The following is a 13,400-nucleotide window of genomic DNA, read 5'->3' as shown; positions in this document are numbered from 1 at the left end:
GCACTTGAACCAGTAGTTAAGGAGCTGCAAGATATAAAACAAGAAATGAAATCCATGGGTGGAAGAGTGGAGCAACTGGAAACTACTCAAGCGCAAATAATCACCTTCACAGAAGCGGCTTCTGCAAACTTCTCATCATGCCAGACTCACATGAACAAAATAGTCAATTGGATGGAAGACCAGGAGAACAGGGCCAAACGCAATAATCTAAGACTCAAGGGAATCCCAGAATCCATCTCTACACAGGCCCTGACAGATACAGTCAAACAAATATTCTCAACTATACTGGACGACAACTATTTACTGGAAATTTCCATCGAAAGAGCCCACAGGGCGCTACGAGCCAGACCACAAGGGTCAGATCCACCGAGAGATGTAATTTGTCGCCTCTTCAACTAAGTAAGAGATGACATCTTAAAATTTGCACGCACCAAACCCATGGTAAAATTAGAGGGGTCTGAAGTCTCGATATATAAAGATCTAGCCAGAGTCACTCTATCCAAAAGGAATATGCTTCGTCCATTTACAGAAATCCTACTGTCACGAGGGTGTCAAGAGCCACGTCTGACTCCGTTATACCCGGGGTCAGGAAGTCGCAGCAGGTGGCTGCGCACTATGTCTAAAGATCACGATGTTTCTTAATGATAGTTTTCTGTGTTTGCCTTGCAATCCTTTTTGTCTCACTCAGGGATCCGTAGCTTCTCCTCCTCAGCTGTTTCTTGTCTGTCACTCCCAACCTCCTTATATTCTCCTCTCACACTTCTCTAGTTGCCAGATATAGAGCTTCCTGCCTGGACTTCTATACTGACCCACTGGAGCTGAGAATCCTGGTTGTTGTTCCAGAGTGTTATCCTCCGGATCCCTGTTGGGCTTTTTGTTGTCTTCTGTTGTCGCCCACCTGGGATTATATGTTTAGTCTGTATTGTCTGTCCTCCCCTTGGTGTTTTCCTTTAGAGCTAGTGGTGCGGACTAGTGTTCCCACCGCCCTATTCACTATCTAGGGCTCATCTTAGGGAAAGCCAGGGTTTTAGGCACATGATCGGCGTACTGGTGAGGAACCCGTCTAGGGACGTCAGGGCAGTCAGGTGCCAGCCTCAAGGTGAGATAGGGGTCACCACCTTTCCCTCTTCCTTGGACAGGGCCTTCCTCTTTCCCTCCCTCTGTGTCACGTATGTGATCGGCACGCCGGTCGTGATACCTACGACACAGGAATATTCCTTACAGATGGCTATTCCCATTTGGTCTCTCTTTTACAGCTGAAGGAAAGAGATACATCTTGAGAGACCACTCCGAAACTGGCAGAAATTTTATCATCACTTCAGATCACAGACGTGGACATCCCAGATTGGTCCCCGATACTAGATCTCACCAGCTTACCAACGGTCCCTCCACCCACGCCATGGGAATTTGTAGGAGCTGAAAAGAAGAGCCGCAGCCGGAAGCGACAGGGGAAGCTGACTCCAAGACGCCTTGACATTGACCCCACCTGAGAACTAATCTATTCTAGGTGACGTCCGATCAATGTTTTTCCCCCTGGTTACATCCTATTCAGCAATTTAACTGATCATATTTACGGTTTGTTTCAGTTCCCTCCTGTTAGACTTATCTTTATTTCTGGGGCCCAACCAGGGGGATAGGGTGGGGGGTTGTGCTGTGACACCATGTAATGAAAAAAATCATAATTTTTTTTTTTTTTGTTACTCCCACACCCAATGGGAGTCGGTCGCGGGCCATTCCCCCATCCATCACCTCTGCCCCTCATACCTAGATAATAGGACCGGTTACCTTCTCATGACTCGATATAACCCCCTGATATGTAAGTCCCCTCAATACAGTCAAAGTGTCGTCAAAACTGATGGATCCCTCATGGCTGTAGCTTCTTAATGTTGACACATATGCTAGTTGTACCATGTTCTTTCAAACATTTTCAAATGTTTTTCCCTCTAGGGATGTTACATTTATGGTTGTTACAGACAAGTACTTACTGTTTGACCTCCACCCCCCCTGCATTCTTTTAAGGTAAAATCCTCGGACCTCCCACCTTGCTACCCTACATCGCCCAGGTGTAATTTCGACACTCGAATACCACCCTCTCATAGTACCCCATGGCCACCGTACACTTAACCACTTATAACGTTAGAGGCCTAAACTCTCCCATTAAGCGCAGCCAATTACTACAAGCCCTGAAAAAATCACAAGCTGACATTCTATTTTTACAAGAAACCCACTTCCTTATGGAAAAGACCCCCTCATTCCAAAAACATTTTTATATCCACTGGTACCACTCACACACCACTACTAAGAACTCCAGAGGGGTAGCCATTGCCTTCTCCAAACACACTACCTTCAAACTCGAAAATTCATACAAAGATAAAGAGGGCAGACTCCTTATACTTGTTGGGTTACTAAATGGTAAACAGGTCACACTGGCGAACCTTTACGCTCCCAACACACAACAACCCCAATGGATAAGAGATACCCCGACATTGATACACAGTATGTCGAAAGGAGTTCTAGTGGTAGGTGGTGACCTCAATGTAGCCCTGGATCCACTCCTTGATACATCCTCTGGACGATCCACCCTTTCTTACAAGGCTTTAAGACATATTAAGAACTCATTGCAAATATTATCTTTGACTGATGTGTGGCGCTTCCTCCACCCTTCGGTGAAAGATTACACCCTGTACTCAGCGCCACACAATTCTTACCATAGAATCGATTACTTTTTTCTCCAGCAATCTTCCCTTACTAAAATACAAAAATCTGCAATAGGATCGGGATTACACTCGGATCACTCCCCACTAGAAATTCATATAATAATGTCTGACCGCCCATGCACACGACCGCCGTGGAGACTTAATGAAACTCTTCTCACTACTACTGAGGTCCATAACAGAATCTCAGAACGTCTTAACATGTACTTCGAGCTAAATAATAATTCAGAAGTCTCCACACCGATAGTGTGGGAAGCACACAAGGCAGCCATTTGAGGTGAATTAATCTCCATTGGCACATATTGTAAAAAACAAAGAGAACAAAAAAATTAAATCCTTGCAGACAGAGATTTCACACCTAGAAAAACTCCATAAACAATCACTCATAGCACCAATCCTCCAGAGACTTACAGAATCCCGACTACAACTTAGAGACTTACTGAACAAAAATTCTGCTAAACTATACATGTCCATCAAACATTCCTTCTATGCCCATGGAGACAAGGCATCTAAATTAATGATGTCCCTCATGAAAAGAAAAAAGTCCCACACTTTTATAAAAGAAATTAAGGATAAACAGGGAATTGTTACTAGTGACCCAGAGCAGATCGAAAAAGAATTTATTAACTTCTACTCCTCATTATATCAATTGCACACCCCAGAACGACAGAAGAATGCACAAGACACTCTCGCAGCAATATCAAAATTTCTAAACCGTGCTTCCCTTCCCAAACTAGAACCTGGCGCACATACAAGTCTGATGAAACCCTTCTCGCAAGTAGAGGTTCAGTCCATCCTGCGAAAGTGTCCCAAACAGAAAGCACCGGGTCCAGACGGTCTCCCTTGCTCTTATTACAATTCCTTCTCGGATGTCCTTCTCCCTCACCTGACGGATACATTCAATGCTTACCTCTCGGGTACCAGCATCCCAAGACAGGCCCTTGAGGCCTATGTTACCTTAATTCACAAAGAGGGGAAGGATGCCACCTAGCTATAGGCCCATTTCTCTGTTAAACACAGACCTGAAACTGTACGCAAGCTTGCTGGCCAATAGACTTAAACCGTTCATTCCTTCTTTGATTTCTCCAGATCAGGTGGGTTTTGTATCCGGAAGGGAGGGGAAGGATAACACTCTGAGAATTCTCTCCATAATGCAGATAGCTAATCAGAAGAAGACCCCCTTGGTTCTGCAGGGAACAGACGCGGAGAAGGCTTTCGACAGGGTGGACTGGACCTTCATGAAGCAGGTACTCCTACACTTCGGTCTACCCCAAAAGTTTGTGGATGCCATATTCCTGATGTATGACGCCCCCTCAGCGTGATTACGAATAAATCAAAACCTCTCGGCGCCTTTTCATATATTTAATGGAACAAGGCAATCCTATTTGTCCTCTCGCTCGAACCATTATTGGCCTCTATTAGACTCCACCCAGAAATAAAAGGACTCAATGATGGCAGATATGTACATACTACAGCTGCGTATGCAGATGATATCTTACTGACATTATCAAATCCATTTTCCGCCTTGCCTGCGCTACAAAGCATCTTACAGGAATATGGCATGTTATCAAATTTCAAAATAAATGCCTCCAAGTCAGAGGCATTGGGGCTTAACCTTAGTAGGGAAGAAATCGAATCTCTGCGCTCCCAACACCCCTTCCATTGGCCAAAATCATACATCACATATCTGGGTATAAAATTAAGTCCCAATTGGAACGACTTATACTCACTCAACTACGCTCAGGTCCCAAACACCTTCAGACAAATACTTTCTTCATGGTCTCTACCCTTTCTGTCCTGGATGGGTCGCAAAAATCTAATAAAAGCAATTTTACTTCCTAAACTGACATACCTATTTCAAACTCTCCCGATACCACTCCCGGTATCTTTTTTCAACAACATACGCAGAATTGTTAACAATTACCTTTGGGACGGTAAAAAACCGAGACTAAACTGGACACTGATAGCCCAGCACAAATCAAGGGGAGGCATGTCGACTCCTGACTGGAGATTGTACTACAAAGCCACACATATATCCAGGATAGTGCATTGGTTAAGGTCGGACGAAAATAAACTCTGGCTTCCATTGGAAAACCTACTAACCATATCTCCTATTAGGGCATTTTTATAGAAGAAAAAAGATAAACCTATCTCCCAACTCACATCAAACGCTATCACACAAACCACCTTATCTCTATGGTCTCAATATTCGGACACCCTAAGCCCTATACTGTCCCCCTTAATGAGGATAACAGACATCCCAGAACTATATCAGGACAAATATAAAGATACAGGACTCAAGCTTAAGGATATTAGTTCCATTACATTACACTCCTTCCTTAATCAAGAACAAATTGAGGACCCACTGAACCACACTTTTCAATGCACACACTACATAAAACCCATGTTCGCTCGCTAATAAAACCGTACCTTACCCAAACTGAAAGCCCAAGGGAAATGACGCAATTTGAAAAAATAACGGCCACCTCCACTCCTCCCAAACATCTGCTGTCGCAAATTTATAACACCTTACAACAAATCAAATATCCAGGTGCTAGAGGTTTTCTGGGGGATTGGGAAAAAGATCTAGATACCACATGGTCCGATTCAGTAATCAAACAAATGTACCTCTAATCTCATGGTATCTCCAGATGTATCCGGCTACTCATATAAAATAGTCACTAGATGGTACCGAACACCTGTCAGACTGAAACAGATGACCTGTTTAAACTCAGACATATGCTGGAAATGTAAACGCTCAAGAGGTACATATATCCACATGTGGTGGGACTGCCCGGTAATCAATACATTTTGGACCCAGGTACTCAACATAATCAAAGAATTATGCAACTTGACGCAAGATCCGTCTCTGGCCTCTATTTTCCTTAATATCCGTCTAGATAACATTCCAGTTGAGAATAGAATAATTTTCCAACACCTCACCGCGGCAGCTAAATTACTGATCCCTCAACATTGGAATCAACCAAGTTCTCCCACCCTTTCACAATGGTTGCATAAAGTTAACCACATCTTCCACATGGAAGAACTTTCGGCATGGGAGTTGAGAACTCATGATAGGTTTATCAAGATTTGGGATGGCTGGGTCAAATACCGCTCCTCTACTCCAGCTATACAACTTCTAACAGACTCATCTTGAATAACACCTAGGGTGATTATAATTGCCGCCATATAACCGAGGTCCTCCCATTCCCCTTCCATTTCCCCCCCCATACCCCTCCCCCTTGTTTCCCCTTCCTGACACCTCCTCCCCCTTTTCACTGACGGAATATGGTAGTCCTCACCAATACCAACTTACTTTCACCTCTTCCGTCACTTACTTCGTTTTACGGTTTCTATTTTGAACTCAATAAGGTTTGAACTGACCTGTTGTACTACCTGTATTTATGTGGTACATTGTTACAATGCCTATTGATGATTTGTACTCTTTGCCTCTGTATGATAACAATGTACATTTGTCAGATTCCCTCATATAATATTCAAAAAATTCAATAAAAAGAAAATTGAAAAGAAAAGGAATAGGTTTTGTCCACAGTCAGGCATGGCAGCTGCGTGGTCTGCCTCCATTGGAGTCAAGCTACTCCTGTCCTATTGTAGCACAGAATCTTTCATGATTTCCCCTAAATGCATAAACAGCCTCCTCATCATTGACTGTTCGCTACTGTGTGTACAGGTAGCTATACAATGGCTGTTGGTCAATTTTGTAGGTATAGGGAAGGTGGATGGAAGGGATCCTTTCATGAATTGACTAAATTCACTCTGAATCTAAGACAAAATAGCATGTTTATTTTGCTCCAAATTTGACTCATTGCCTAAGATAAAGTCCACTGTGAATGGAGTGTAAATTGAGTTTTTGAAAGTCTGATCCATATGTATTCTACGAACACTGTAGGCAATTATTGGTGTGTAATCCAAACAAAAAATATGAATAATGCTCCATAAATTAGTAATTTTCCCATGACTAATGTAAAATTTTTGGTAGAGGAGGGATAATACTATGGGGATGTTCTTTAGCAGTTGGCCTATATCCCTTAGGCTACTTTCACACTTGTGTTCGGGGTTCCGCTTGTGAGTTCCGTTTGAAGGCTCTCACAAGCGGCCCCGAACAGACCCGTACAGCCCCAATCCGCTCAGAATGCATCAGTATGGCTCCGTTTGGCCTCCATTCCACTCAGCAGGCAAACACCCGAACGCAGCTTGCAGCGTTTTCGTGTCCGCCTGGCCGTGCGAAGCCAAACTGATCCGTTCAGACTTACAATGCAAGTCAATGGGGACGGATCAGTTTGACGTTGACACAATATGGTGCAATTGCAAACGGATCCATCCCCCCGGAGTCCCTATTAATATACCATCGGTTTCCGAGTTTTCTGTAATCCGATGGTATATTTTAACTTGAAGCATCCCCATCACCATGGAAACGCCTCTATGTTAGAATATACCATCGGATTTGAGTTACATCATGAAAACTCAGATCCGACAGTATATTCTAACACAGAGGCGTTCGCATAGTGATGGGGACGCTTCAAGTTAGAATATACTGAGAACTGTGTACATAACTGCCCCCTGCTGCCTGGCAGCACCCGATCTCTTACAGGGGGCTGTGATCCGCACAATTAACACCTGAGGGGTCAATTGTGCAAATATCAGCCCCCTGATCGGGTGCTGCCAGGCAGCAGGGGCCAGACCCCCGTCCCTCCCCAGCATTAAATTCATTGGTGGCCAGTGCGACCCCCACTCCCTCCCTCCCCAGTATTACATTCATTGGTGGCCAGTATTAAATTCATTGGTGGCCAGTGCGGCCTCCCCTCTCCCCCCTAATTAAAATCACCCCCCCCAATTATTGGTGGCAGCGGAGAGTTCCGAATTTTTGAAGCATTATACTTACCTGCGCTATCTGTGGCCGGCCGGGAGCTCCTCCTACTGGTAAGTGACAGGTCTGTGCTATAAGCAATGCACCGCACAGCCTTTCACTTACCAGTAGGAGGAGCGCCCGGCCGGCCACAGACAGCGCAGGTAAGTATAATGCTTCTAAAATTGCTAAGTAACCATGGCAGCCAGAACTGCAGTAGCGTTCTGGCTGCCATGGTAACCGATCGGAGCCCCAGCGGTTAAACTGGGACTCCAATCGGGACTCTCCGCTGCCACCAATGATGGGGGGGTGATTTTAATTAGGGGGGGGGCCGCACTGGCCACCAATTAATTTAATACTAGGGGAGGGAGGGGGGGGGCCACACTGGCCACCAATGAATTTAATACTGGGGAGGGAGTGAGGGGGTCCGCACTGGCCACCAATGAATTTAATACTGGGGAGGGAGCGAGGGGGGCCGCACTGGCCACTAATGAATGTAATACTGGGAAGGGAGGGAGCACTGGCCACCAAAGAATTTAAAACTGGGGAGGGAGGGGGGTCTGGCCCCCTGCTGCCTGGCAGCACCTGATCTCTTGCAGGGGGCTATGATACGCACGATTAACCCCTCAGATGCAGCACCTGAGGGGTTAATTGTGTGGATCACAGCCCCCTGTAAGAGATCGGGTGCTGCCAGGCAGCAGGGGGCAGTTATGTACACAGTTCTTAGTATATTCTAACTTGAAGCGTCCCCATCACCATGGGAACGCCTCTGTGTTAGAATATACTGTCGGATCTGAGTTTTCACGATGTGAAAACTCCGATCTGAAAAAGCTGTCTAATGCAGACGGATCCGTTCTGAACGGATACAAGCGTTTGCATTATAGGTGCGGATCCGTCTGTTCAGATACCAGACGGATCCGCACCGAACACAAGTGTGAAAGTAGCCTTAGTTACATTGAAGAGAAACCTTAATCCTTTAGCATACCAAGACATTATGAACAATTGTATGCTTCTCTCTTCGTGGGTAGGTGTCTCAATATTTTTGTCCATATAGTGTAGCAATAATTTGTTAATAATCAATGGAAAAATCCAGGTAATTCCAAAAGGTTCATTTACTTTTTCTTGCAGCTGTATCTGTTGGGCAGCTGTCTATTTTTGTACTCCCATGAGAAACAACTACATGAAGCAAGGAAAGTCAATGAACTTTTACCAAGCAGATGAAGCAGTTTTTTTTCGTTCCACAGTTTATTAAAATCTGTGAGAATAAACTTTAATTTTGTTGAAGAGATTAAGCTCTTCCTTAGTTACCCTCTAATGGCTACATTGTTTGGTGAAGCCTATTAATAGACTGCCGTTAATCATTTCCAGAAAATCATTCTTCAATTAAAGCAATGAGACGACCACAGCCTAAGTGTCAAGATTTATCTAAACTGATTGTTAATCTAATTAAATTCCATTTCCAAGGACAATAATAAACATGAATATAAATTTATCTTAATTACTCTGTAGATGGTAATCCACTAGAAATTATTCGTAGCTGATCCTGTATCAGTTCAGTGTATATTATACAATGGAAAGTGACAGACTCTTATTCATGCTGTAAGATGTAATAAGATGTTGTGATGTTGTTGTCTTCGTCATGTAGTATTTGCTGCTTTCTGCTGCTGTTTTTATTTTGACTGTGTTGTGCACATAACCTTTCAGGGTTTTGTTTTCAAACTGAAATACAAGAAGTTAAATCATTTATTATAAGCTTAATTGGCACGAACTATCGATTGACTGTGACATGTCACCTACTTCGGCTTTGCATTCTGTGTTTGTTTTTCTGTTAGCAAATGCTTGTTTTTGTTTGCTTGTTCAGTCTCATGAAATTCAATCATCGAGGACAAAAATGTGATGGAATGGAACATGTTTAGCAAAACAAAACGAATAGATAACATACACAAAGCAAATTATAAGTATCACTATAAAATATTCACTTCACTTTGCTAGTATAATATAACTAGTTTTGCCTTCAGTTTTTTTGGGGGGAGCCACAGTAAGGGTACAGTCAAAAGATTAGGTTTCTGCATGCAGTTTTGGAAGGCAAAATCAGGAGTGGATCATAAGAGTAGAGAAAGGATAAAGGACATACAGTGGCAATCAAAATTAGCGAAAAACACACAATTTCTGAAAATGTCAAGGTCATAGTGTAGTCCTATGTAAATATATCCTAACATGAGTAAAATAGCAGTATTTTAAGATTATTTCATAAATTGTATTTATTCTAAAGCACAGAATAAAAATGTAAAGACCTAATTGAAAAATTAGAGAACACTTTCAGATACCTGCAAGTTATTGGTGTTAATCTGGCAACTGGTGCTAATTTCCTTAATGATCTGACAAACCCTATTTAACTGACAAAAATCACTGCAGAAAATGCACCAAAATGATACGCAACTGACAATACTAGTTAATTCCTCAGGCCGATGTTAAAAGCTGAGAACTTTGCCAATTTCTTCCAGTCAGGAACATATCGGAGCCCCTCATGCACCACATCACGGTGTGTCAGCAAGCATGGAGTCCTACCACTAAACTGCCCGTGGTGTGTGAACCAGGTCTAAACAGTGCTAGAAACCAACTCACAGCCAGACTCTCACATGCCTCCATAGTGGTATCACCAACGCACTGTGAGGTAGAATAAAGCTGTGAGCTTTCATCTGCACAATGTATAATTTTGTGTAAGATGTCCTTGTGGTGCATGTGTTCCGCCCCAGCTTGCCGTTATCTGCGGACCGCATAAAGAGGAATTGCTCCCCCGGTTATAGACACGATACAGTATTTGGGTTTGGAGCATTTTATTTTTTTCTTTATGTGTATGGAATGTGCCACTTAATTTTGTTTTTGGTGGTAACATTCTTTTGCACCTGGTAGCTTCTGTGTCACATGGTCTGTTGTGGGTGCGGCTCACAGCTTTATTTTCCCTCACAGTGCGTTGGTGATACCACTATGGAGGCATGTGAGAGTCTGGCTGTGAGTTTGTTTCTAGCACTGTTCAGACCCTGTTCACACATCACGGGCAGTTTAGTGGTTGGACCCCATGCTTGCTGAGACACCGTGGCGTGGTGCATGAGGGGCTCCGATATGTTCCCGACTAGAAAATATTGGCATCATTCTCAGCTTTTAACATCGGCTTGAGGAATTAGTTAGTATTGACAGTTGCGTATCATTTTGGAGCATTTTCTGCAGTTATTTTTGTATTTATAGATTTTTTCATCTGCACAGTGTATCATTTTGTGTAAGATAACCTTGCAGTGCATGTGGTCCGCCCCGGCATCCTCCATTGTACACATTTTTTTTGCTGGGGATTGCCGTTATCTGCGGACCGCATGCGGAGGAATTGCTCCCCCGGTTATAGACACACTACAGTGTTTGGGTTTGAAACATTTCCACCCGTTTAGGCCACTTTTTTTTGTTTATTTAACTGGCAGCCTAACTTTCCAGTTTTAGGTAAATCCACGGCACTCCAAAAGTTTTTTGCAAGACAAATAATCTCATTTAATTCTTAGTAAACAGAATGCTGTTAATATACATCCAGTGCAAATTCATTTACATGTAGTAAGTATTTATGCCATATCAGATACAAAAATCCTGAACGTTTCGGTCTGTGCGACCTTCTTCAGCAGGGTCTATATGAGATATATAACATGCATATAATGTAATCATACAAGTTTCTTGAGTATAACGGACATACTGTTATAATTTAAGAAAAAATGAGAAAAGCAGCGTATTTCAGAGAGTGTTTTGTCCTAATAGTAAATCTAAAAAGGCAGGGGGTGTGAAAAAAACACAGGGTGAGGGTTAAAAAGCGAGAACCCCAGCTTACACTGGAGTGGGAGATGCGATTTCTTTGATACCAGGGTGAAGATAATTCTAGAGACTAGACTGGCTTGTTAAGTATAGATGAGTATCCTCTATAGTGTAATCGTTCTATTATTGGATATAGGAGGTAAGAGCAAGAGAGTCCTGACATACCTGAAGGCAGAAAGAATTGGCGTGCGCTGGATGTGGGTTGTATGTGGATCCGGCGCCCTTTTTAAAGGGCCAGATAAAGACGAATTTTGAAAATTTAAGTCCATGTTACCTATGCAGAGCAGGGGTTTTTCAAATGCAAAAATGGGTTAATGTCACCCACCAATGGAACAGACGATTTTAAAAAATGTCGGGGCCCTGTCAACTATGTAGAGCAGGGGTTTGCAAAAAATTAGCAAAATTGGCAAAATGTCACCTGATAATTAGAGTTGAGCGGGCACCTGGATGTTTGGGTTCAGCAGGTTCGGTCGAACTTGAAAAAAAAGTTCGGGTTCGGGACCCGAACTTGACCCCGAACCCGAACCCCAACCCCACTGGGCACTATAATGGCTCTAAAATAGTCCTGGTCAAAATGTGCTTAAGAGCATGACAACTGTTCTGCAAACAAATGTGGATAGGGAAATGACTTAACGTAACATAAAATACAGAAAAATTTAAAATAACAATCTGGATCTAGGATTAGGAGGTTGAGGAGGCGGTGGATGGGTGGATGTGGCAGTGTAGGTTGACGTGGCGGTGTAGGTGGACGCGGCGGTGAAGGAGGAATAGTTATCCAACACTGATTTGTGTTATTTTTTATTTTTAAATTGGGGTATCCCCGAAAATATTGGGACATATAACAAAATAAAACGAAGAATAAGTGCACTTGAGTACAAGAATGGATGGTTGAGGCTGGTATAAATGTCTATTCATGCCTGGTTTATTTTAATGAACGTAAGCTTGTCCATATTGGCTGCGGCCTGTGATAATGCTCTCTGCCGTGCTAAACACACGTTCACACTATGCACTGGCTGCAGGGCAGGTCAGCACCTCCAAGGCTGACAAAGCTTTTCCACATTTTGGCCCCCAGATGCGTTGGCGACCTTTTCCTCCCCCCCTGCCTTCGCCTTGTGCTTCCACTGTGCCCCCGCTGTCAGGTGGGAATCCTATCATCAGTGTGCGCTTGTAGTCGCACATCTTACGATCAGTAAGAAACGCGTTGATCCACATATCTTTTAATAAAGGTGATTTGATCAGAAGTACACTGCCTTGCTGCCATCATTCACTGAGACTCTCCACACGATCCTGGCCAGGTGTCACGAGGGTGTCAAGAGCCACGTCTGACTCCGTTATACCCGGGGTCAGGAAGTCGCAGCGGGTGGCTGCGCGCTCTATGTCTAAAGATCACGTTGTTTCTTAGTGATTGTTTTCTGTGTTTGCCTTGCAATCCTTTTTGTCTCACTCAGGGATCCGTAGCTTCTCCTCCTCAGCTGTTTCTTGTCTGCCACTCCCAACCTCCTTATATTCTCCTCTCACACTTCTCTAGTTGCCAGTTATAGAGCTTCCTGCCTGGACATCTATACTGACCCACTGGAGCTGTGAATCCTGGTTGTTGTTCCAGAGTGCTACCCTCCGGATCCCTGTTGGGCTTTTTGTTGTCTTCTGTTGTCGCCCACCTGGGATTATATGTTTAGTCTGTATTGTCTGTCCTCCCCTTGGTGTTTTCCCTTAGAGCTAGTGGTGCGGACTAGTGTTCCCACCACCCTGTTCACTATCTAGGGCTCATCTTAGGGAAAGCCAGGGTTTTAGGCACGTGATCGGCGTACGGGTGAGGAACCCGTCTAGGGACGTCAGGGCAGCCAGGTGCCAGCCGCAAGGTGAGTCAGGGGTCACCACCTTCCCTCTCACTTGGGCAGGGCCTTCCTCTTTCCCTCCCTCTGTGTCACGTATGTGATAGTCACGCCGATCGTGATACCAGGGGGGAATCG

This window comes from Bufo gargarizans, chromosome 3, assembly GCF_014858855.1.
Source record: "Bufo gargarizans isolate SCDJY-AF-19 chromosome 3, ASM1485885v1, whole genome shotgun sequence".
NCBI classification, from domain to species: domain Eukaryota; kingdom Metazoa; phylum Chordata; class Amphibia; order Anura; family Bufonidae; genus Bufo; species Bufo gargarizans.
Note: the sequence above shows the minus strand (reverse complement) of the source record.